Consider the following 21053-nt stretch of genomic DNA (forward strand, 5'->3'; position numbering starts at 1 on the left):
TAAGAATTAGATAGGTAAACGTAAGTATGTGTGTGTGTGTGTGCGTGTGTGTGTGTGTGTGTGTGTGTGTGAGAGAGAGAAATAGGTAGGGGTATGTGGATGTAAGAAGTAGGTAGGTAGGGGTGTGTATGCGTGTATGCAAGAATTAGGTAGGTAAAGGTAGGTTTGTGTGTGTGTGTGTGTTAAACAGGTAGGGTTGTGTGGATGCAAAAAGTAGGTAGGTAGGGGTGTGTATGCATGTATGTAAGAATTAGGTAAATGTAAGTATGTGTGTGTGAAACAGGTAGGGTGTGTGGATGTAAGAAGTAGGTAGGTAGGGGTGTGTATGCATGTATGTAAGAAGTAGGTAGGTAGGGGTGTGTATGCATGTATGTAAGAATTAGGTAGGTAAAGGTAGGTGTGTGTGTTTGTGAGAAACAGGTAGGGGTGTGTGGATGTAAGAAGTAGGTAGGTAGGGGTGTGTATGCATGTTTGTAAGAATTAGATAGGTAAAGGTAGATATGGGTACATGTGTGTGTCTCTCTAAGTGTAAGAAGTACGTAGGTGTGTGTGTGTGTGTGTGTGTGTGTGTGTGTGTGTGTGTGTGTGTGTGTGTGTGTGTGTATAAGTGTTATATATTTATTTATTTGTTGACCGGGTTTGTCTGACTGGGCTGAGATAGACCTTTTCCAGCGGAGGCCTGGGGAGAAAAGTTCCACAATAGACAGTTTTATACTACAAGAAAAGTTATTTAACAAACAAGGCATTAGCAGTTTCAAGTTGGAAAATACAAGTTAAGCAGCATTAACAATGTCTAAGCTTTAATTTAACTAAGATATAAACAGAAAAAGCACCATACAGTAGTTCAATATATACAATCTAGGTGGATTTAGTTAGTAAAACATCCTGTAAGTAGGAGATGAGATCAGATAAATCTTTGCGATAGGTAGTTAATTACCTGTTTTAATACACTAAGAGAGTTTTAGAGGATTATATTGAATAGTTTAAATATATCTGAAAAGTATTTGGAATGGAGAGGTAAGTCTTAGTGTTAGATGACTGAGTGAGCAGACAGGTATCAGAAATACAACCTTTAAGGGCAGGCAGTGAAGGTAGGTGGGACAGGAATAAGTTTACCTAGTATGAGTACAGTGGCATGTCCAGCAATTTTTTTAGGTAGTCTTTTGTGGCAAATTTAAATTCTTTGAGCAGTTGAAGTCTTCTACGTTTAACAGAGTGCAAAACAAGGCATTGTGGGCATCTTTTTTTGTAATAGATCTTTTGTGTTCCATTATCCTATCCCTCAATCTACGGTAGTCATGCCCCCCACATAAAATGCATCACATAAAATACAAACATATACACTAAATTCCTGCTATTACAGTTACATGATGACAAACATGCCCCACATTTACCATCCAAAGACTTGGATGGTCTGATGACTTTCTTAACATTTTTTAAATTAATTCCCTTAGCAAACGCCATCTTTGGTTCTCCCCTCCCCACAATAACATTTTTATTCAAACAAACAATCCATGCATGTCTCACTCACTTCTACTACCAGCACACATTTTCCAGTATTTTTTCACAAAAATTTTGCACACAAAACTGGCTCCACACTGCATATCCTCAATAACTAAACTTAAAACTGCCTCATAGACACTTTCACATTTAATAAAAGCTTCAAGGGATACCCCGGGAAGCAGAGATATTAATTTTTAAATTTCCTCCTGCTTAAACACTCACTACACTGACCTTTTGAGTTAGTTTCCCTCCTGTGGGTGGTGCCTTGCGTGGGTGTGTGTGCTTCAATTAGTTGTTCTTCTCAAACTTGCTCTTTGTGCAGAAATTGATTAATCATCATGGGCAAGCATCAACAACGTGGTTTAGCTGGGGGTGGGGCTGCTGGGACTGATAGCCCGAAGTTGTTCACAACACTACATTTTCACATTTTGGATCCGACAAAGACCTGTTACTACAGCCTCGGTGGGGCTGGTACTAGTGTGGTGGTGCAGTCAAGGTTTCAGAAGGTTTGTTAGTACCACTTATTCCTTGTTCATATTGAATCAAAAACATGGTAATTTTAGGGTTAATGAAGTCTTCTAAATTCCAATGGTAATTTGTTCCAAGAAATGCAAGTAGTAGCTGTAGAGGTTGCCACCAATTTTAGTGTTGGGTTTATAGATATGGAATAAATCCTAATCAGAGCTTCGATGAACCCTGGTAGGAGTATAATAGAAGTGAAAGAAGTGGGTAGGTGTGCGTGTGTGTGGAGGGGGTCATACCTCACAATTATCTAGATTTTTCCCTCATATTTTTGGTTTGTTTCTCATAAAATTTTATTTTTTCTGGCATATAACTGAGGACTGAAGTCAGAAAATAATGACAGACATTTGAATTTTAGACTTCATATCCTCAGAAAATGTATACTAATACACACCTTGTTGTTCTATCTACTGTCTAAGGAGGTAGGGGACGTATGTGTGTTCATACCTCTCAACTGTACAGATTTTCACAGAATGTCCAGATTTTTGCCTAAGATTTTTAATCTGTTCCTCATAAAAATTCTGTTTTTTTTTTTGACAAATCACTGGGATGAGCTAAAGATTAAAGTTACTAAATAATGACATGTATTTGAGTTTCAGACTTCATATTCTTTAGAAAATGCAATCTAACACAAAACCTATTATTCTAGCAATTTTCTAAATGGGTCCTTAGTTTCGGGCCTTTGTCCCCAACATTATAACAGGCTTTGTCCAGATTTTTGTGCTAAGAAATTGATAGATAAGGTGTGTGTAAAAGGGTGGTAAGCATACCCCTCGGCTGTTGAGTTTTTGCAGAATGTCCAGATTTTGCCCCAGATCCCTCCTAACAAGGACTGAAGTTGCTAAATAACAATAGACATTTGAGTTTTAGATGTCATATTCTTTAGAAAAATGCATATTAACACAAATCCTGTTATTCTAGCAATTCATTAAGTTCATGAAAGCAATATTTGTAATCTGCCGCTATTTATTTTAGGCTTTGCCCAGCTTTCTTGCAGTAAGAGGTTGAGGTGTGTATGTGTGTGAGAGAGAATGAAATTACCTATTTAGAATTAGCAGGTGAAATTTATTTTCAAGTGCATTTTCAAGGAATTGTGAGCTTCAAGGAAAACAAAGTTTACTTCTGCTCATGCCAATTCTGCTTAAAATGTGCAACTGCTTTGGTTAGCTAGCTAGCAAATGGTATCACTATTGTGGTACAGAATCTCAAAACAGTGTTAGTAGCACAGTGTGTAGCATACGTGTTTCTTGATGTAGTGGGTTGTAGGTTCTACTCACATAGCATGTCGGTTTGTATTTTAAGGGTGGTGGGGTGCTGCAGTCCTGGGGTCTATATTATAATAGCAAAAATCCTTTTAAGCGAATGCGAAAACACCAACACATATTGCACGAACCGCGATTATGTCAAACTTACTAAACTGCAAAATTCAAAAAGTCGAAGTGTCAAAGTTGGCCTGTCTGCGGTACAGCTCTGTAAGGTAAGTGTGCGATAGGTATGGACCTTAGGGTTAGGGTGCAGGTTAAGGTAAGTGCATAGATAGGTAGTGTGTGTAAGGTTTAGTGTAGGGTTAGAATTAGGGTTTTGTTAAATGTATGTGTGTGGATTATTTGTTTTGTTTTGGTATATCGCTGTAGGGTAAGTGTGCGATAGTTACGGACCTTAGGGTTAGGGTGCGGGTTAAGGTAAGTGCATAGATAGTAATGTATGTAAGGTTTAGTATAGGGTTAGAATTAGGGTTTTGGTATTTTACTTTAGGGTTAGAAGTAGGGTTTTGGTTAGTGTATATATGTGGTTTGTTTATTTTGTTTGGGTAGGCAGTGTATATAGGGGGAGGTGGAGTTAGCCGACTATGGGGATTCGACTTTTTGTATTTCGTGGTTTAGTACGTTTGCCATATTCGCAGTTCGTGCAATACATGTTGGTGTTTTCGCATTCGCTTAAAAGGATTTTTGCTAATGTAATATAGACCCGCAGTCCTGAATATGTCCTCCTTTGCATGAGATGCCTAGTAACTATGAACCTGTTTTTCAGCTTGCCACCCATTTCCTGTTGCAATATACCAGCTTACCATCTTTTTAATGTAAAATAGGCAATTTATTATTTAAGGGCAGCAGGCAGTGAATTTGTAGATGAAACACTGAAATATAAAGTTGTTTTCTAGCAACAACCGTTTCATTAGTTTCAGATCTCTTTAATATGGAATTATTCAGAAGACTGATATTGGTGGATTTTAATCATAGATATTTGAGTGTCCTTTTGTGGTTGAAATTTTCTGAATTGGGCAGTTTGTCATTAGTGGTTCATATATTGTGTTTCATTGCCTACTGGAAAAATGTTCAAAACTATAAATTTAAAACACACTCCAACAAGTGGTGCTGTATTATATAAGGGATGTAATTCAATTATTATATAGTATAATTAATACAATCAAAAAGGTGAATAGAAACTTTTGCATGGTTTAAAAAATGTATGCAAGGGGTCTATGATTTGAAAACAGCCCAAAGGTAAACTTAACTTGCCACTGACTGCATGCATTTTCTTTGAATGTGGGATTCAATGCGGTTTCAGTAAATGTGAGCTTCAAAGGTAGAGAAGTTTTAATTCTAAGTCTGTTTTCATTGTCAGACTATTACTTTGTTTAGATTTAGCAAATGTCTATTAGTGTCTGTGCTATAAAATTTAAAATAAAAGTTGTAAATTAACTTCAAGTATCTCTAATCATTGTAGAAGTAAAGCATAAAACAGTATGCACAGTTAGAGTTTTGAACAGTGTTTATGGCAACTGGGGAAAAATAGCCAAGTAATGAGACACCGGAATGGCTGTGTCAGGGGGGGGGGGCTTTGGGTTTGCACCCCCTTCCAAAAAATCCTGCGAGCTCCCCTGGTCTGGATGCCTTAGTTTTGTTGTATAACTTAATAGTGAGATAATTGTGAATGGTTGCAGGATCATATAATATTCACTTATGTTACATTTTTACTGTTTACTGATTGAATGCCTCTCTAACACATCTCCAATAACCTAGGCTGAGCTGAGAAGCAGTGGTTTGCAGTGCCCTGTGTAAAAGTAGGTACCCAGAGTAGAAATTGTTCACATAACACTTCCCCTATTTTCTTAAGTATCTAGCAGAGTGTAACATGGCTAGTTTGCCCACTGAGAAGCATTACCCTGTTAGTGTTGTTTTAGATCAATCCTTGACCTCTTCTTTCAGCCCAACAACTCTAAACCCTGATTGCACCAGCTCTCATAGATCACCAAAAATAGGATCTGCAGCCATGGATGTGCACTTTTCTACTGTCTCTGTAGCCAGTTTAGTGGAATTGGGAATCTTGAGACAATGCAGCAATTGTCTCATGTTTACTGACAAACACCTTATTCTTAAGGAGACTGACAGTATGCGAGAGATGTAATTACACTATGCCTTTGGAGGCAAAGCTCTCACAGACACTGATATCCCAAACAGGTTGCCAGTAACACCCACACACTACACCTACTATGAATCTGACACAAACTCACATATGCTGTAGCTTTTAAATGCAATCTACTCAAGCCTCAAAGGCCTCCCATACACTGCCTCAGCAACCTTCCAGACACCCTAGAAAGACAACAATCCCCAGGACACATATATCCACATCTCATTCTCACAATGTATCAGCATCTAAGCGCTTAAGGTAAACTGCCATGCAACCCAATATATTGGTCATTAGAGAGACTACTGTGAAGCACACTGATGCCCCCCTCATCAGGCTGAACAAGGAGACAGTCACAGTCAGTTGCCTGTCAGGGGCAAGTTTCCACCAGATGACACATGCACTCAGGACATTGAACCACAAGTGGCAGTATGACTCTGTCACAGTTCATGTGGATGGTAATGACCTGAGATGTACCTCCTTGAACTATATGAAGGGTGATATGATAGAGCTTTCAGACTGTCTCTCCCAGGCATGTATAAGCCTAACATTGACTAGCATTCTACCTTCTCCATGGATATCACCACAATATAAACAGAAGATGATTGGCTTTAACAATTGGCTAGTTGCTGGTGTTATTCTAAGTAGTCCAGTATTTGTCAGCTTGGGAAGGCATGATCGACAGACCACTCTGCTTTGCCAGGAATGGTCATCACCTGTCCCCACTAGGCTTTTGGATATAGGAAAAAACATTATCATTGTCTATAAAGTCTTTTTAGGTAATGCCACTCTGATAACATTTTCCAACATAGTAAATTCTGCAAAAGATAAACTGAAGGTGTTACTGCTCAATGTTAGGAGTCTTAACAAGAAACTCCACTCACTGGAAGCACTTCTCACCCTGGAGAGTGTTGATCTGTGAAGTTACTGAGACATGGTTTAAGGCTGTGGAAGGCACCTTGGCAGTGCAAGGCTATAATGCCTTCCACACATTTAGACCAGGACAAGTGGTGGAGGTGTATCAATTCACATAAAACGTAAGCACACAAGATTCAGTAGGTATGACAGGTTTGAGCTACTCCATGTCCAACAAACCTTAGGTAAAGTCCTTGTTAGCTACAGGTCCCAGCCTATGACCCAGGATAACCTTACCACATACTTGAATGTACTGGAATCACTCACAATTCATTGGAACACCATATTCATAGGTGATTTCAGCTATCCTACCATAAACTGGGATATACACACAACCACTAACATGCGGGCTAAGAGATTCCTGGATGTTGTCAATGCAAACAGTCTGGGATAGGTAGTCTGCACATCTACTACGGATGCAAAATCTTAACCCCCCCCCCCCATGTAATGAACTCACTAATTAGATTAGATCTCAAAGTGGTAACCCTTGAAATAAATAAAGGCTGAATTCCCAGCAAACCCGAGAACCTTTAAGAACTTTTCTAAGGGTAACTACCTGCTATTAAGTGATGGCACAGCTAAACTCCAGGCCACACCTTCTCCCCCAGACTCAGAGAACACAGTGGCCTATACTCAAACCCTTTACAAGCATATCAGTAAATGCATAGAATCAGCAGTCACAGACTGAAATAAATGTAGAATAAACTCCAAAACAAGCCCCATTGGTTGACCCCCAAACAGGCTATACAACAAAAGAAAATCTTGCCCATCATCTGTCTCAACAAGCAACTCAGAGGACTAATAGAGTCCACCAAAACAAACTTTAAGGAAAAAAATAGCCTCCTAGGGTAAGGATAGCTATGAGACATTTTGCAGTTATGTTTTCAACCTTAAAGGGAACACTCACCAGTAACTGATTAAATAGTAAATGGAACTTCCTGTACTAAACCAGGGAATTAGCAAATTGGCTAGCTGATAAATTTAGCTCCAATTTCATCCCCCTATCATCCCCAGAATCCCCCCAAAAATATTCTCTATCATTTTTTCCCAGCTATCACTAAAGAACAGGTCTTCACTGCACTGTCCAGAGCAAAAAGCACTGCATCAGTGGCTTCTGATAATAACCCAGGATATCTCCTAAATAGCTTGAACCATGGCCCACCAGGCCTACTGGAAACACTTTTCAACCACAGCCTCCAGACAGGCTTCATCCCAAGGAAATGGAGGACTTCAACTGTCATCCCTCTGCACAAAGGTGGACAGTCAACAGACACAAGACTGACTAGTCTTATATGCAAGCCAATGGAAAGAAGTATTGTGGGCCTGATAGACATAGGACATCTTTAAACACTGGATCCATCCCTCTTTGGATTTGTCAGTGGCAGGACATGCTTATTACAATTGGTGTACTTCTTTGGGAAAGTCACTTGAGCCACAGATGAGGACAAAATTGTGTGTGATGACTGCCTTTACCTGACAAGGGTATTTGACAATACCTCACTTGGGTATTATAGACAAAAGCATACATTTAGGCATAAATCCCTATGTTTCTTGTTGGATAGCCAAACAGCTCACAGACAGTACAAATGAAGTTATGGTGGGGGAATCCACCTCCACAAGGAGGCATGTTGCTAATGGTGTCCCACAGGGCTTGGTACTGGAACCTTTCCTGCTTGGAATAAAGTTCTCTGAAGTCAAGGCAAATGTAAACAACCTTTGGCTGAACAAATATGCGGATGATTGCAAGCTGGGCACAATCACTGCATCTCACAAAGATGTAGATTTCATCCAGGATGGTCTGACACAGACAGCCAGAATCATGGCCTAAAACTCAATGCAAAAATGCATAATTATATCCTTAAGGAAGATGACTACCCCTGCAAATTACAACAGTGATAACAGTCTCCTGGGAGCAGACCCAGTGGTAAGGGACTTGGTATCTTAGTTTGAAAGTAAATTGAATTTTGATCACTAGGTGTCCATGGTAGTGCAAAAATCCTTCTAAGTGACACAACTCATAAGTAACGGCATGGCATCCAGCTCTAAGGAGATCATAGTCCCACAGTTCTCAGCCCTCATTAGACCAATAATCGAGTACAATGCACCCTTCACCATGTACCTGACCAGGAATTTGCAACAACTGGAGCAGCCGTAGAGGTTCTTCACTAAAGGAATACAGGATGTAAATGTGTCCTGTGCAGACCACTTCAAAACTCTGTCCCTGTACTCTGTCTCCTACAGATTACTGATGGGCAATCTATACACAGAATACAAGGCATTCTCCGATCCAGCCCTGATGGATCTGATACATATTCATGAAACAAACAGGACTAGAATTACTTGATCTAAGGATCTAAATATCATTTGTGACAAAGAGAACATGTTGGAGGCACAGGTATGTATCCCAGAGATTACCCCTTCTCTGAAACAGACTCCCCATTCATGTGAAACAGAGCTCTCCACAAAGCCTATTCAAATGCAAGTTGGACTAATGGATGGGAAATTGCAAATTTACCCCAGCTTGTCAGCTGTGGTCCTTAAGGACAGGGGCAGTTTGTAGATGCCCTAAGGCACAGGTGTATATCAAAGTCATTCTTGTCCATGGGCATTGATAACTGGGAAAATCAGGGCATGAATGGCTAGGCTGAAAACGGCTCTCCAGCATTTAGCCTAGTGACCTTCTTTGATTCCGTGATTCAGAAGAGTAGCCTATAGAGAGATTTAGTAGAGAGAGAGGACTGCTCATCTGTCTTAGATCTGAATCTTTGAGATCTCTCAACTCGATGGTTATCAGAGTCCCATTCAAAAACTGCTCTGTAGCCTTATGCTGATTCTCAAGCTGCAAAAAGACTGCTACCTTTGTCCAAGTTGGAGTCCTTCCTAAGCCATAAGGCTTTTTGCATGTCCAGGCATTTGGATTATCTTGGAGTCCCACAGCATAACTTAGATAATGAAGAAGTGTTGGCTTCTCCCTGGCTCACCACCAGAAGAACATATGGTTGGATAATTTCTCCATATGAGTAAAGAGAAGGCTGGCTTGCAATCACATTTCCTTATCCAAGAGTGGGCTGTACAAGGTATACTGTTTCTGTTCCCCAGACTTCAAAGACAGGAAGACACTTTTCATCAATTCCACATTTACAGGACTTCTACTGTTCAATGAGGATTCAGTAGTCATCTAAAAATCTTGAAGTGTGAAGAGAGATCTGTCAATGTCAGATCAATCAAAGTTGGTTACTCCCTTATATCACTTAGATCACACTGGTGACTGTATTGAATAGAAGTGCATTTTAACTTTTAAAGTGTTACTACTAATCAGAATGTGACGGCACATTCCAGATGTTAAACCCCATCCTAACAAGGAAACTACTCAGCAAGTAGTTATGAGGTTATAGAAAGCAGACCTAGAATAAACCCTGTAAATAGACAGCAACTGAAGTTTCTGTCTTGACTTCTGAAAGTTATATAAGCAGCTAAATTCATCAATTGAGGACTCTAGTAATTTTCTTAAACAATGGTACTATGACACAGTTTCAAGTAATGTGTGGAAGACATACAAGTTAAATAAATGAAATTGTGATGGACAGGCTATGCAACCGTCACAGGTATTGGATTATACAAGTGAGAAATCACTGATAATAGAACAGAATGAATTAAATGAATTTTTGAATATAACAGAACTCTAAGAACGGGAAGGAGAAAGTGAGTCACTTATACTGTGCTAATAATTGTTCCCTTAGTGATATAGAGTTTATTGTGGTTTCTCAAACAATTGTGACTTTAGACAACCGAGATGCTGAGTGTCTTAATCAGGTTACATGGTTGTCTTTCACTTTCTGATTAGAATTCCTTACGTTTGTTACGCTTGCATGGAAATGAATGCAGTATGATGACGATTGAAATGATTATTTTATGTTCAGGTTTGGAGTAATGTTAACTATAAGGCCGAGTCAATTTAAACTACACATGATGCTGACTTTTAAATAGTATGTCCATGTTTGATAATTAAGATTCTGCAGGCTACAAAAGATAAATTAATAGCAAGTACAATACATACACTGAACTATAAATCTGGTATGTCTCTAAATCTAAATCAAAGATGTCAAAAGCTTGTATGAAAATCAGTGATGCCTGAAAAGCTCTGCTATGATTTGTCAAGTGTAAACTGATATCACCTTCAAAGGTTGTCTCAGAAGTAATTATACATGGATCATGCCTTGCAAAATTAAGTTCATGTTTAATTATTGGGCTCACATTGTTTACATATAGCTGTTAAGAGGCTATTAGCAGCTGGGGAAAGATTTTATAAGCTATATTATGTGAATTGTTTACCCCTTCCTGCTATTGCCATTGAAACTATCATACTTAAGATTATTATGTATTATCTTTGTCTGTTCTGTGCAACTTCTCTATCATTTTCCCTGTATCCTTATTCATAAAAATATGATCTTATGATCTTATCTTTATCATTAGAATATTTAAGGCAGAGAGCATTGTTATATTATGTACAGCATAATATACTGTCTGCAAATAGTTGTGCATTAGTAAAAGTTTAGAGTTAAGATTTATATGATTAAAAAAATGAACATCTGTAAATATTAATCAAAACTTCTGCTTTCACTTTAGTGATGAAATGTTATAAAATGTGCTTACCATATTTCATGTGTTTACATAGTTATGGCTTTGGCAGAGTTAAAATATATTTCAACAAAAAAAAATGAAGAGTACAACTACTGTATCCCATTTAAAAGAATTGGAGACAGTAATACAAATTAAAATGACAGTAAAATGAATAAAAATACATGAGACGCTCTCTCCCTCTTTATATATATATATATATATATATATATATCTATATCTTCTTCTTCTTGTCTTTCGGCTTTTCCCGGTTAGTGGTCGCCACAGCGGAACTCCGGTCCACTAATGATTGGCAATAGATTTTCCCGAACGCCGAGGTGCCAGCTCGATGTTCAACCTTCAGCGAAGGCACGCCCATTTACGCATGTCTTTTGAATGCCCACCCAAATGCGGGGAGGACATGCAGACCCCACACAGAAGGCACTCCCTGCACTCCAGCCGAGAACTGAACGGGAGAACCTCTTGCTGTGAGGCAACAATGCTACCGCTGCGCCACACACATCTGTTTTGTGACTTGCAATTACACTTCCAGATTAAGGAAAAAAATCCATGACTTGTGTCTATGCTATACTTAAAAACATCACACATTATATCCACAACACACATTGCAGCAGCTGTGTTACAGTGAAATAATTTAACATATCAGCACTGCAAATATTCAGCTTACATGCTGCTTATGCATCAGCCAATTAAACTAATGTATTGCAGCTTATTGCCTAGAAATACCCAACTCCTTGCTTAGATCACACACTGCCCGGTTTCAAAAGTGTAGAGAATACTCCACTATTTGTGTCACAAGAAATGTGACTGGGAATGTTTGTGCATGTCTGTGTGAAATATACCTTTACTGCAATATCAGTTATCAGCAATATCACAACTTGATATATTCACAAGATCATTGAGACACTAGTACTAAGGCCTTACAGGGCAACAACAAGCAAAAACTCCATTCTGTCAGTTGTACAGACACTAATCAACCCACAAGTTAAGAAACCATTTGAAGCAATGTGGACATTTAAACCATTTAATAAGGGAAACTTATTTCACATAATTGCTTTGTACTGACTCATGGATTCCCTCCTTTTTCTTGTTTTAACTAGGGATTTCATAAAACACATTACTGTCTCTTATAGTCCATACAGTGTGGTTTGTTTTCATTTATATAAATGTAGGATTGCTTATGTCATAAGTGATAGTTTAAGAAAGATGTTTCTTCTTTAAAAAATGGGGCAGGAATTGAATAGCCTATGTAATGTCACTTAGGTTATATGATATATAGCAATATACGTGAAGCATAAACTTACTCTTGGCTTCTCCCATTAGGGGTCACTATCACCAGTCCGCCGATTGATTGGCAGTGGAGTTTTTATGATGGCGAGTTGCCAGCCCAGCACCCAACCTTAACAGAAGGCACACACACGCACATACTGCATTGTCTTTAAAACGCATTCATCTGTAGGGATGAGATGCAGACTCTGCACAGAAGGTGGTCCAGATAAGAATCAAACCAGGGAACCTCTTGATCTGAGGTGACAATGCTAACTGCTGCACCAGTGCTGCCTTAATATATGTAAAGCATAATGTTTGTGAATTTTAACTTATTAATGCAGTTTGATTACATTTATATAAATGTAAATGAGCCAATGACACAAGTGATAATTCAATAAAGGTGTTAAAAAACACTTATATGTTAAGGTTAAGTAACCATCTCAGAGGGGGACTCCACTGAGGGTTGTATTCTAAATATAGTTGGTCCTTTACATATCTTTATATTTGATATCATGTAAGTGCGGAAATGTTAATCTTGTACAATAAACTTCAATTAAAGTGATGTGGAGACGTAAATCATTTACAGTAAAAAAAAAAAAGTATTTTCCATATCATCCTTTATTAGCTTCCATAAAATGCATTCATTCTCTGATTTATCAACTTAAAATAAGTATTACTAGCATTAAAATGTCTTACAATTATAGCATCAAGACAGTTGTGTAAATTACACACTAGTGCCAGGAAAAACTTATAATCAACTCATTTTTTAACATTGACTCTAAGATGGATATCAGTGTGTGTAATTTCTGATGCATCAAACAGATTAGTCTTTGTAGTCTTGGACTCGCACCTGAGTTCAGACTAAAATTCACCTCCAGAAATGGGTAATCTTTATAAAATATAGCTTTAGTAACCTGCAATATATGTTGGTATGGTAGTTATGCATATAAGACTGCAAAAGTTCAGAGAAATTTTTTTACATTTTAAATTACTAGTCAATTGAATTATTTTTACAATAGCACCCTGGGTGTCACACTGGTGCAGTGGTTACCATTGTTGCCTCACAGCAAGAGGTTCTCTGGTTCAATTCTTGGTTGGGGTACCTCCTGTACAGAGTCTGCATGTCCTCCCTGCATTCATGTGGGTTTCTTCCAGGTGCTCCAATTTCCTCCCACATTCCAAAGGCATACGTCTGAAATGTTTCTCCCCGGGCCTCTGCTGAAAATAGGCTCTGTTCTGGTCAATAAAGAAATAGATGTGTTTAAGTACTCTTGACTGCTTTTTATATTAAGACATTTCCTATTATTTGTGAGGTGCACTAAATGTAAATAAAGGGTTAACAACTGAGGATCAATCTCACAATCTCATCTTGGTCCTTCCTATGCAATATACATTCTGATTTGCCTGCAGGTCAAAGCAGATGGCAACAATACAAAGACGAACATGAAGTGTATGTCGTAATCATTAATGAAAACATTCTGAACACGGTTAGTCTACAGTCTAGCTCAGCTCACCACTCTTTTTCATGTTACCACTTGATATCAGTAATGTTTCATGCCACACAAATGATTTCTGAATGCAATATGTTTGGACAAGAATGCTATTTGCTGAATAATTTCCTAAAATGCCCAAGTTATTTGACATGTTTTCCGTCTGTGACAAAGTAGATTACACTATCAAAAGGATAAACTCTGTAAATAAAAGGCTTTTACCAATGTCAACACTTAAAATACACACAACAAAAAGGTGTTAGCATAAGAAAGAATTTCAAAATAAAAGGATTAGCAAAGGTATATAAAGAAAATTCTGGATCAGTCACTGTCAATGTTTTTAGGTTAAGTTTGCAGTTAAGTTACATTTTTTTGTATGAATACATATCTAAAAATCAACTAAAAAGGAAATTAATAAAATGTGTATTGCAATTACACAGACTTCTAAATATTTTAACTACCTCCTTATGACACATTATACAAAAATATGTCTAGTGCACTTTATATAACTACATAATGTAACATAGTAAGTTATGATAACAATTTTAATAAAATAAAAAATAATGAATCTAGTGACTGATAATTGGCAATTCAGTAGACACTAGTGTAAGTTTCAGGTTTCCCACGATATTCTGTGGTCATACCTTACCAGTCATCACACAGAGCAGTGCATTAACACAGTGATACGAAGGGGATCAGACCTGTACCAACAAGGAAGGCGTGTGCTGTGCATTAACCTAGCGATGAGAGAGGGAGCAGATCTGTACCAAAAGGGAAGGTGTGCAAACTGTATTAACCTAGTGAAGGGAGAGACAGCAGAGCTGCACCAACAGGGAAGGTGTGCAAACTGCATTAACCTAGTTATGGTTGGGATAGAAGAGCTGTACCAACAGGGAAGGGGTGCAAACTGCATTAACCTAGTGATGGGAGAGACAGCAGAGCTGCACCAGCAGCGAAGGTGTGCAAACTGCATTATCGTAGTTATGGTTGAGACAGCAGAGCTGCACCAACAGGGAAGGTGTGCAAACTGCATTAACCTAGTTATGGTTGAGATAGGAGAGCTGTACCAAATGGGAAGGGGTGCAAACTGCATTATCCTAATTATGGTTGAGATAGGAGAGCTGTACCAACAGGGAAGGGGTGCAAACTGCATTATCTTAGTTATGTTTGAGATAGGAGAGATGTACGAACAGGGAAAGGGTGCAAACTTCATTATCCTAGTTATGGGAGAGACGGCAAAGTTGTACCAACAGGGAAGGTGTGTACAGTGCATTAACCCAGTGAAGGGAGAGACAGCAGCGCTGTACCAACAGGAAACTGTGCACAGTACATCGACCTAGTAATGTCAGAGGGAGACGAGCTGTACCAACAGGGAAGCTGCGCACAGTGCATTAACCTCATGACGGTATCAATAGGGAAACTGTGTGCAGTGCATTAACCTAGTGATGAGAAAGGGAGCATAGCTGTACCAACTGGGAAGATGTGTGGAGTGAAAATTAATCCAGTGATGGTAGAGAGACCAGAACTGTACAATCACTAGGTTAATGCATTGCACTGTACTCACTTCCCCTGTTGGAACAGTTCAGCTCCCTCTACCATCAGCAGCATCTTTTCTGCCAAATGCCCAATGCTTTAATAACTTTTTTATCCCAGAATCCTTAGACCAGTACACCTCTGTCAGGCAGAGGGACAAAGCCTTAACTGCAACCCAAATGACTATTTGTTTAGTGGCAACAACACTGGTAGGGACATGCTAAGGAGGATGTGAGTGAGTGGTCACTGCTGGCTGGTCCATCCAGATGGTGGGTGGAGGTAGCTCTGTATTACCCCCTGGATGACACCAAGGAGGAGAAAAGAGTATTTCATTATCAGAGAGTAAACCTGTTGAGCACACCCTGTCAGTACATTACAACTGCATATGCCAGGACAGTCAAGGCAGCTATGGGTGAAACTCAATGGGGGCCTGATATTGGGAGTGTTAGGGTTCAAGGGTTGTGGGTTGGTCCATCTGACTAGCTATCTGTCCCTCTTCCTAACATCTTGCTCTTGCCTCTAATCAAGATGCATGACTAGTTAGCTCAGACTGGGGAATAAATGGCTGATGGACTCTAGCTTTATGGATTTGATGTCAACCTTCATACTTATTAGAGACCCATGATGAACCCCACAACAGTTGAGCACAGGTGGACAAACCGCTGAGTCAGTCAAATGGGTAAATATTAAAAAAAAATCTGCTCAAAGCACAATTAGTGACCTTGTCACCTCATTGTTTCTGTGCACAGTCCATCTCATCCTTCAGTGCTCCAATGTAATCATTTACTAAACAAATATACTCCCTTAATTATTAATGTTTGCATTTTGATGCATGTCCAATTAGGACTGCCTGAACATAAAGCCAAATTGCAATCAATCCTAATTATAAAGCATGTTCCACTCATCTTGTAATTCATGAGAATTACTCTGCTCAGAAATCACAAAAAAACCCAACACCACAGTATAGCAGTGAGTACCACAGATGCTCCAAGATCTTCTTGCCAGCCTCAGTCTTTATGTGTGAGGCATCTTAAACAACTGCTATTAGTTTAAATTAAATTTAGGTTTAACCACTCAGTCAGATGTTTCATACATCAACAGCCTCTGGCTGACCAAATTTACAGACTATTGCAAATTAGGAGTAGTCACAGAATCCCCCACCTACACAGGTAAAACTTGTGCCAGAGGCATGGACGTATTTAAATGCCAATAAATGGATAATAGTATCCTTTGGGAAGTCATCCACCCCTTGTAACTATCATCCATAAGAGTTGACCCAGTAGTCAGGGACTTGGAAACACACACAGACTATAATCTAGCCTTTGGCCATCATGAGTCTACAGTAGTGAAGAAATCATTCTATGTGATGCAACTTATAAACAAATATATGGCATTTAGGTCTAAGGATGTCATTGTTCCACTGTATTTGGCATTCATCAGACCTATCATTGAATGCAAAGCCCACTGCAGTATGTACCTAACCAGGCACATTCAGCAATCGGAACACCCACAGAGACTCCTCACTAAAAGAATAGAGGGCATAAGTAACATGTCCTATGCAGACCACCTCAAAGTCCTATCCCTATATTCTGTCTCCTACAGGGTGTTGAGATGAGATCTATGCCGGACATATAAGGCATTACCGGACCCCACCCTGATGGACCTCCTACATATCAGCAAAACAAACAGCACCAGAATTACCTGTTCTAAAGACTTAAACCTTGGCTGTGATATAAAGAGGACCAGCTAGAGAGAGACAGGTATGTATCCCTGAGACTACTTTATCTCTGGAAAAGGCTGCTCTCCCCATCCATGTGAAACAGAGTTCTTCCCTAACTCAATTCAAGTGCATCTTGGACAGTTGTATGGAGAACAGGAAATTCATTCCTGGCTTGGCACCTATGTCTTTATTGGACACAAAAAGCTTGTACATGTTTCATCTCCCAGGCCCGTTTGCAAATTTTTCATTTCCCAAGCCCCTGCTTACCCCTATCAAGGATACCAGAACTTGTCAGAAATGTGGGTTGCATGGATAGGCTTAAAATGGCCCCAGTGATCATTAGCCTAGTATATACCTATAAAACTATGAACACAGGGTCAGAGAGTATACAGGTAATGGTATACAGGTAATGGTATACATTTCAATCTGCTTTTACTGACATTTTTGCTTTTGTTGGTATGTGTTTGTCTCCATGTTGGGTAAGTGTCTGAGTATCTCTGTTTACCAAAGATGTTTTTGATAAATAAAATGCAACGTACAGTCAAGGAGATAATACCAAAATATCATATTTTGGTATGGGTTGGACTGGAATGTATTCATGCCTGTGTTAAAGTTTTATCGTTTGAGTACACCTTCATAAAAAGTATGAGTAAAACCGAGCACATCCCCCACCCAGGCATGGTGTATTGTTATTAGTAAATCATGCCTCAGTAGCACAAATGAAATCACACTGGTGAATGAACAAGTCAGCATATGCAAATAATTTGATAAGTGCTGCTAGAATGCTCAAGCTTTTTTACAAATTAAATGAACAACTTATTCATGTCAGGATAGAAGTAGATTCACACTCAAATATTCGACAGGTAACAAAAATCACCCTACAGTCTTCTCTTTTTACAAAAACACAAAACACATGGGGGCTGTCACTCAGACATACACAAAATAATACTAATAAAAATTAATAAGAATGGTATTTGTAGACCGCCAGCAGCTCTGCATACCTACCACAAAGAGAGTTTTATTGCATTGATAGAAAAATGAGGTTCCTTTTACCTCATTGGCATTTCTTCAGTGCAAAGAAAAAGGGGAAAACAAAGCAAAAGAAAAACACATTAAAGTACAAATAAAATCACACACAAAAAATGCAGTTGCCACTTTCCTGACTGCATTTTGTGCCAGTTTTAGGTCAGAATACAGACAAAAAAGCCCAGCTAACATTTGAACTGCAACTACACAGGGTCCAAACTTAGGGATACCAGTTTGAAAGATGTGCTACACTTAATTTTTAAAATGTTCATTTAAGCTTTTAAACACTGACTGAAAATCCTACAGCATTTCCATTAATACATGGCATAACATGCAGCTGTCCGTATGCCATTTAACCGGATGTTTGATTAAAAATGTTCTACCTTAGTACGACTGCAGTGACTTACACTTGCATTGACGTTATACTATTTATGCATTGACGTTATACTATTTATTAGTTTCAAAGATTCAGATTTCTATAATACAAACTGCAATTTTTGTGTGATACTGCAGCCATGGGTCATTCAAAAATGCATCGAGACAAAACAGGTGATATTAAAAGAAAGTCCCTATTTCTATGAAATATGTACAGAGAGAACTCCTTCAACAGCAGAAACTATTGTTACATAGGAATTTTGCTTCGATATGACTGGACAGGTGGAATTAATAAAATAATTACTAACCAACAGTATAAAGAAAACTCTGTTCACAAATTAATGTGGCAAACAGAAGCGATCTTTCTTATTCTTATCATAGAGGACTTAATTTAGTCCATTATATTTCATCTTTGCTGCTGTTCATAATGTATCTAAACTACATCCTGAAGGAAACTTCAACTGAATACCTCTGCATGACAGGGACAAAATTTAAAAGTGAAGGAGATAACACACAACGTCATTATGCAACCATACCCAAATGTATTTTCAGTTCTTTGAATGGGTTGCAGTGAGCAGTCTATACTATGGTCAAGCTTCTTTATGAATATGTTGTATGTTAGTGTTCCCAATTTTATGCCTTTTCTTACAGTAATGAAGGGACAATCCAGTCTTTTAGAAATACAAAAGTACTAAAGTAAAAAATAAAATAGTAAATGGACATATGGCTATATGGATTCATAACAGGTGGTGTGTGCTTTGGATGGTGACTCTAGCATAACAGTAATATAAGGAAAGGGATGACCTTAGTTATTTAGTAAAATAAAATGCTTACTCTGTAGTGTACATCTCATGACTGCATACAACATATCCTTTTTTGGTTTGCTATGGCAGTTAACTATCTGTCTCCTTGTTCAGACTTCTAATTGAATGACCAATTCATTTCCTGACCCAGGGCCTGTGGCTGTTCCCCCACAGACTTGCAAAAACATTCTCTCTTACTGCAGGGAGGCAGAAGGATGATGTATGCAGAACTATGTTTTTCTTATTGCCCCACAATTCCTCAATGAGCAGAACTTTCATGAACCTCTCATTCATGTATGCTTCTGCCTATGACATACATGTACACCTCATGCATGCGTCTGCCTATGATATACATACGCACCTGCATACACAGACCCTTGCCCCACGATTTTACACAAACATCTGTTGTGCTACATGGCTGCATGGTTTCCACCAGAGAGAGCAATATGAACATGTTACACCAAATCTCTCACCGTAGGTGAGCTGGTGTTTCACTCCTCACTTTATCCACGGTCACCCTAGAGTTTTGTAATTCACTAGTCATTTACAATAGGCCCGTGTTGCATGATGATGCCTGGTTACGGTGACAGTAGACCAGCTCTTGAATTCTCTATCTCTGATATTAATGCACAGGTTAAAGATCGGCAAGAAGGTGACATGACTGTTACTCCCAAAATGATGCCCAGAGTCAAAGCAATACAATTAAAGAAAGTAGATTTTCTAATACTGTGTTACACTAGATGGCACCAATAATTACAGTTTGTTTGAATTTAACCCTACATCCTTATTTAAGTCATTAATCAAAACCACAGAAAGAAAATGTTGATACAAAAACAAGGGAAAATTGAACATCCTTTTAAGATATACATGTTCATAGTTCAAGGTATACTAGTGTTCAAGCAAGTGGCCATGTTATAATACAGACTCCATATTTACAGAATCTATGAAATAGCCAACCTAAGAATGTAGTGTTTAAAGCCATCACATAATACAGAAATAATATACATATCTCATGTGCACTGCTCTCTCAGGAATCTAAGCTCTACACATACTTTGAACTTTATTCACAAAACAAAAGGTATGTGAATATTTTTCAGTGAAAATGCAGTTAAGCACTTGCAGTTTGAACTGTCATCCTTCTTACAGGACAGGATGAAAATAAGATATTGGAGTTATTTAACATTAGATAACTTTTGACTGAACACACACAAAGAAAATGTCATTATCCAGCAGTTTAAAATAGCTCAAAGAAAACCTGTTTGCTTTGTGTTTCTGCTCTTCTATTGGCATAAGGAAATTCATAGGTTAATGTACAATACCTAATGCAGTTCTGATCAAATGAAAAACAGGCATCAGTTGTGAACACAAGGCCTTAGATGGCAAGAATTGACTACAATTGTTACAGGTCATCTGAGGCCCCTTTACAGATTTTTGAAGAAACATGGATCAGTGTTAGAAGTTTTCCTTTGGACTAGGAGACTGTTTTAGCATGAATGAGAACCATTGCAGTTAATTTATGTCAGTATGCAAATCAGGTTTAATTTCTTTGGAGGACAGTTTATCACTTGTAACTAATCCTGCAATTTGATGGTTAATATGGCTTGCACATCTGCACTTAATTTGTAAAATGATGTAAAGATTAAATAAAATATGTGCATTCCTTTGATAACTAGGGATGATTCAGTACACATGGTTAATGTCAGTTTACATTTTTATTCATATGAATCAGTACTGTTACATACCATGTTACAGCAGATTCATTTTATTAATTTGGCTAAGCAGTGTGGTCAGAACAGATTTTGTTTTTTTACATAACTGGTGTCTGTGTTAGCAGGATTATTTTCCCTTCTT

Source organism: Protopterus annectens, chromosome 7.part0 (assembly GCF_019279795.1).
Source record: "Protopterus annectens isolate FY-2018-M chromosome 7.part0, PAN1.0, whole genome shotgun sequence".
Lineage (NCBI taxonomy): Eukaryota > Metazoa > Chordata > Ceratodontiformes > Protopteridae > Protopterus > Protopterus annectens.